Source organism: Oncorhynchus clarkii, chromosome 16, assembly GCF_045791955.1.
Source record: "Oncorhynchus clarkii lewisi isolate Uvic-CL-2024 chromosome 16, UVic_Ocla_1.0, whole genome shotgun sequence".
Taxonomy (NCBI): domain Eukaryota; kingdom Metazoa; phylum Chordata; class Actinopteri; order Salmoniformes; family Salmonidae; genus Oncorhynchus; species Oncorhynchus clarkii.
In genome coordinates, this window is record NC_092162.1 from 64573679 (window position 1) to 64579529 (window position 5851).

Here is a 5851-nt window from a genome sequence, read left to right on the forward strand (position 1 = left end):
GAGAGAGGGGGGAGAGGGGGGGGAGAAGAGGACCGGAGCGATAGAGAGGGAAAAGGGCAAGGACTAACATCTGAGACAAAAAGGAAGCCAGTGATAGCTTTAAGTATCGCATGTCTCCAGCATGGTCATTGGATGTTTAAGTTTCCCACACACCAAACACAACCCAGTCTACACGTATCTTTACATTTCCTATATGAACAATCCATCAAGCAAGTGTTGCATGTCAACGCTCCCATCCACCACAATGGCTTCCCAGTCAGTGAGATTCCCACATGACAACCACTCTGACAACCACTCTCGACATAAAACCAACACGCACCCCCACTACAGAGAGGCTAGAAAGAGGGAGTTCCACACATCATCTGCTGACTGAAGCTAAAGAGAGACCTCGTTAAATTCCCTCCAGAATCAAAGCTTGTCAGACATTTCCCCAACAAGATACAGTGCCTTGCTAATTCATTTGAGATTAGGGCATAGAGTATAGCTGGATCTCCACAACAAATGGCATGTATAGAAAAACACACATGGACACACAAATGAGATTTAACTAACATCTTAACTGATTGAATCAGGTGTGTAAGTGCTCAGCTGTAACAACAACCTGCACACCCTGTAGGTCTCCAATACCAGGATTTTATTTTTTTTACCTTTATTTAACTAGGCAAGTCAGTTAAGAACATTCTTATTTTCAATGACGGCCTAGGAACAGTGGGTTAACTGCCTGTTCAGGGGAAGAATGACAGATTTGTACCTTGTCAGCTCAGAGATTTGAACTTGCAACCTTTCGGTTATTAGTCCAACACTCTAACCACTAGGCTACCCTGCAGATAACTGTGTCAGATAACTGTGTCAGGAAGTTCAACGTGCACATTATGAACCAATCAACCTCTCCTCCATTCATCGTACTGGCAGTCCTGCAAGGCAAGGTGGGGCAGGAGGGGTTGCCAACAGCTGACTGCTGGAAGTGGAATAATGGTGCATTGGCTCTGGCCACGTCAACACTCACAGCCTATTAATATCATATGGCGGAGGCAGGGTGTGAGACAGAGCATGCTGAGTTGGCATGAAAAGCTTAATCAGGGTTAACTTTGGGCTGTTTGGCAGCACTTTTAAATTGCCCTCTGTTCTCTTTCTCAACGCTTATTTTTTCCTCTTTCCGGTCCCCACTCCTCTCATTTCCTCACGCTGTGTCCCCCTTCCATGCCACCACCACTGTGTTCCCATACACCCTTAAAAGACCTTCGCTTGAAAAACGAGAAAAAAGTGTCAATAGTACTGTTTGTCCATCTTGAGATGCCGTAGCCATTATACACTTCCTCAAAATAGTCTGAATATATCTAATATAACTCAAGAAATCTGTCATTAATTTTGACATTTTGGCTGAGAAAATCTTAGCCACGCAATTTTACATCTAACTAGGATGTTTGGTGGAGTATTTCTCAAGTGAAAAAATGTGCATGAAAATGAGTCGTCTATCGTTGAATGACAACAAACACATAATTGAAGAATCCCTACTGTTGACCAATCACAGACGAAGCGGCACAGACTTCGGCTTCCGAACTTCGGCTTGCCTCAAGAAAAAATGTAGTGTTCACGAACAGACGAAAAAACCCTTGCCGAAGGCCGCAACAAAAACAAAACGTCAGAAAATGTTGTCATAATATATGCACAAACTGTTCTGAAATGTTTCTGATGGGAAGCCTTTAACACACACAGACACACACAACCAGCCCTGACTGCTAGCACCTACTAGGCGGGTCTGGGACAGGGAGCTCGGGTGGAGTTAACTAGGCCTGCAGCTGTAATTTGGTGACTGGTGTCCCTAAAAAAGGATTTCTCTGGCAGCTTTTCTGCTGCCGCCAGGCTTGGATGTGGCAACCAGCTAAACACAGCCGAGACCAGGCCTAACTACACAATACAAACACAGAGCTATGTAGAGAAGATCACAGGCCTAACTAGCTGAAATCAGAACGAAACAGAACATAGGCTCCTGGTAAACATTTATCTTGGCTGAACTGTAGGACTACCCTGTGAAAACCCTGAATACACATTTATATCAGAGTGGCACATGAAAAACAGGCTTGATTGACAGACTTCAAAACCATGGTTGTAACCAAGGCAAGGGTATAGTTATCCTACTGAAAACCCTATAGGCTAAGCTTCCTTTTCAATAAAACCCTATAGGCTAAGCTTCCTTTTCAATAAAACCCTATAGGCTAAGCTTCCTTTTCAATAAAACCCTATAGGCTAAGCTTCCTTTTCAATAAAACCCTATAGGCTAAGCTTCCTTTTCAATAAAACCCAATAGGCAAGGCTTCCTTTTCAATAAAACCCTTTAGGCTAAGCTTCCTTTTCAATAAAACCCTATAGGCTAAGCTTCCTTTTCAATAAAACCCAATAGGCAAGGCTTCCTTTTCAATAAAACCCAATAGGCTAGGCTTCCTCTCACTAAAACCCCAGACACCACAAGTCCAATTATGGCTTAGATTAAACAGCATTCACTACCTCTCTTCATATACCACCATCGTATAACCATGTGGCCCACGGGTGAAGGTGAAAGAGGGCACAGACAGACAGACTAGACCAGACAGACTGGCTGACGACAGATACAGAGAGGCAGTCAATTCATTTGACATGACATAGTGTCAAACCATTGGTATTGGTGTAGACCTTACTCCTCCTTTGAGATGTGTCCCTGTATCCACAGTGACTCAGAGTTAAATGGGTTGGTATAAATGGGGCCCTTATATGTGGTAGGCCATGTGGCATTAAACCATACAGCTGGACATGATGTCATCAACGTGAGACAGAATGAGGTCAGACAAGAAATCACCACCTGTTGCTAATGCCACATACACAGACTGGTACATGGGCACGCACATGTAGGCCAGACACCAGCACACATAGATAATTCAATGAAACAACAACAATTATAATGCCATCCCACAAAATCATCCAAAATCCATCTGAAGACCATCTAAAAAACATCAAAAAACATTTCCAACAGTGGGTTAAAGACAGAGGGCAGTCTCTTAAAGGTCGACGGAGTTACAGGGTAGCACCATAGCGGGCTGACTTGATTGGCACGTTTGACTGCAATTATTCTCTCAAAATGATGATGCCGGTAGGGCATAAAAATCCCAGCTATAAATACTTATAAATACCACAATCAGAGTGCGCCGAAAGGAGAGAGATTAAAAAAAAGAACGCTCTGGGGAATGGGGAAAAAATAAACTTCGATCTAAGTCCAATGGACTTGAGGGTGAACGGGGTGAGCGCCCAAGGTCCTTATAATTATCTATAATACTAAAGACACAACGTTCATAAATTCTACACCGCTCCGTGGCGCCATCTATTGAACATAACTGACAGAGCATTCGTTTGAGTGTGTGATGCAGGAGGCACGCCGCGGAACGAACGGCGCAGCAGGTTGTATGTAGTGTAAACTAAAACGTTACACCACAGGAAAATGAACAAAATTGTATGTATCCGGAGCATTAGGAATGATCTACCCAATTCGGACTGCAATGTTGAAAATAGATTACTCAACTCAACTTTCCTTTACATAATAGTGTTCTAGCATCAACAAAAAATACCCACATTTCTTTGCACCCAAGTAAAATAGCCTATTTTCATAAACAAATGAAAAGTATTGGTTTTACAAGAATCGTGTCATCTTACCTTCAGTTCAAAAATGAATCTATAATCTCCAACTCAATTGGATGGTCTGAGATTTTCTCCTTATTTAGGATGTCAGTGCGTCGGTTTTTCTTGAGAGAAAAGTCAAACTGATAATTGTCATGACATTTATGAATGTATGTAGCCTATTGTCCTTGCCCCTATCAGACAGCGATTATAGTGACCCAGCCCGTGAGTGCCAACGGTGTCGGAACAGTCAACTCGCTCCAGAAGCAAGGAATTGACTAAAAGATGGGGGGGTAGAGCTCAAAAGTAACAGAGTGTGTGTGCGAGAGAGAGAGAGAGGGAGGGAGAAAGAGCGAGGGAGAGTGAGTTTGCTATTTGACCAAATGGAAAGGTGAGCAGCAAATATATTTTAGAACATGTGCGCATTCCTTTAAATCGAGCGCAAATGTAATGATGGAGTCCCACACCTTGATCCCGAGGCAGGCGAGGGAATAAACTACCTGCCGTCAGATTCCTCAAAACCACTGGCTTCCATGGATCGGGATGTATTCATGTCAAATGATCACTCTGGGGGAAAAAAAGTTAAATAATTTCACGTTCTATTTTAAAATCATGTAGCCTAAGCTAAATGGGGTTGTGCAATGGTTCCCAACCTTTTCCTTTCTGGACCACCAAATAATGTCAAAGTCAATTGAGGACCACCATTCACTCAGGATTTTTTTTTACATAATATCTTGGCGGTCAATTTTTTCTTAATTTTAGCAGTGAATGTAACAAAGGCCTATTGTTATAATAAACTATTCGCATTGTGAAAAGTAATATAATGTTGCATATAATACCATGAATACTCCCAAAATCCTGTTAAAGAAAAATATGATTTTTCTTGTATCAATCAGCAACAACAAAAAACACCTGCAGAGTCCCACAGGAGGCTGCTGAGGGAATAACAGGCTCATAATAATGGCTGTAATGGAGCCAATGGAATGGCATCAAACACATGGAAACAATGTGTTGGATGTATTTGATACCATCCCACCTATTCATCTCCAGTCATTACCATGAGCCCAGCCTCCCCAATTAAGGTTCCACCAACCTCCTGTGCTGCAGACCACCTGCAGTACCCCGGACCACAGGTTGGTAACCACTGAGATAGTTTACAACTTTTGTTTAGTGAATGGTAACCTCTTACGCAAAGTGGCTAGTAATGAGATTAATTAAATGTTGATCTATTCGATCTGATTTGATTCAATGGGAATAATCAGAAGTCATTGCAGGTTTTCGCCTATCTAGATTGAGTAATGTGTTAAGGTTACTACAAGCCTGCCATATATTAAAGATATAAATTGGCTGAAAGGAATTGGCATTAATAGAAAAATATTCCAGTTTCATTTGAGGACAAACATTTTGACAGCTGCGCCATACAGGTTGAAAAATAAATTGGAAGAGATTTTTATTGTACCGATTCCATGACAAATGGTTTATGAACTGGTACAAAAATCAGCACTTGATTCAACACTTTGAGTTTTTCAATATAAATTATTCAGCAAAATTCTTGCCACCAACAGAATGCTATACAGTGGGGCAAAAAAGTATTTAGTCAGCCACCAATTGTGCAAGTTCTCCCACTTAAAAAGATGAGAGAGGCCTGTAATTTTCATCATCGGTACACTTCAACTATGACAGACAAAATTAGAAAAAAATCCAGAAAATCACATTGTAGGATTTTTAATGAATTTATTTGCAAATTATGGTGGAAAATAAGTATTTGGTCACCTACAAACAAGCAAGATTTCTGGCTCTCACAGACCTGTAACTTCTTCTTTAAGAGGCTCCTCTGTCCTCCACTCGTTACCTGTATTAATGGCACCTGTTTGAACATGTTACCAGTATAAAAGACACCTGTCCACAACCTCAAACAGTCACACTCCAAACTCCACTATGGCCAAGACCAAAGAGCTGTCAAAGGACACCAGAAACAAAATTGTAGACCTGCACCAGGCTGGGTAGACTGAATCTGCAATAGGTAAGCAGCTTGGTTTGAAGAAATCAACTGTGGGAGCAATTATTAGGAAATGGAAGACATACAAGACCACTGATAATCTCCCTCGATCTGGGGCTCCACGCAAGATCTCACCCCGTGGGGTCAAAATGATCACAAGAACGGTGAGCAAAAATCCCAGAACCACACAGGGGACCTAGTGAATGA

General features: G+C 41.8%; 1 protein-coding gene across 1 annotated transcript in view; it reads right to left on the bottom strand.

Annotated features, from left to right (window-relative positions):
• The window catches only part of LOC139368906 (biglycan b), a 35837-nt gene extending 31911 nt beyond the window's left edge, over positions 1-3926 (bottom strand). Inside the window, exon 1 of the mRNA XM_071108387.1 lies at positions 3682-3926. The gene's annotated coding sequence lies outside the window, so the exon portion shown is untranslated. The remainder of the gene's footprint in view (positions 1-3681) is intronic.
• Between the last annotated feature and the right edge of the window lie 1925 nt (positions 3927-5851).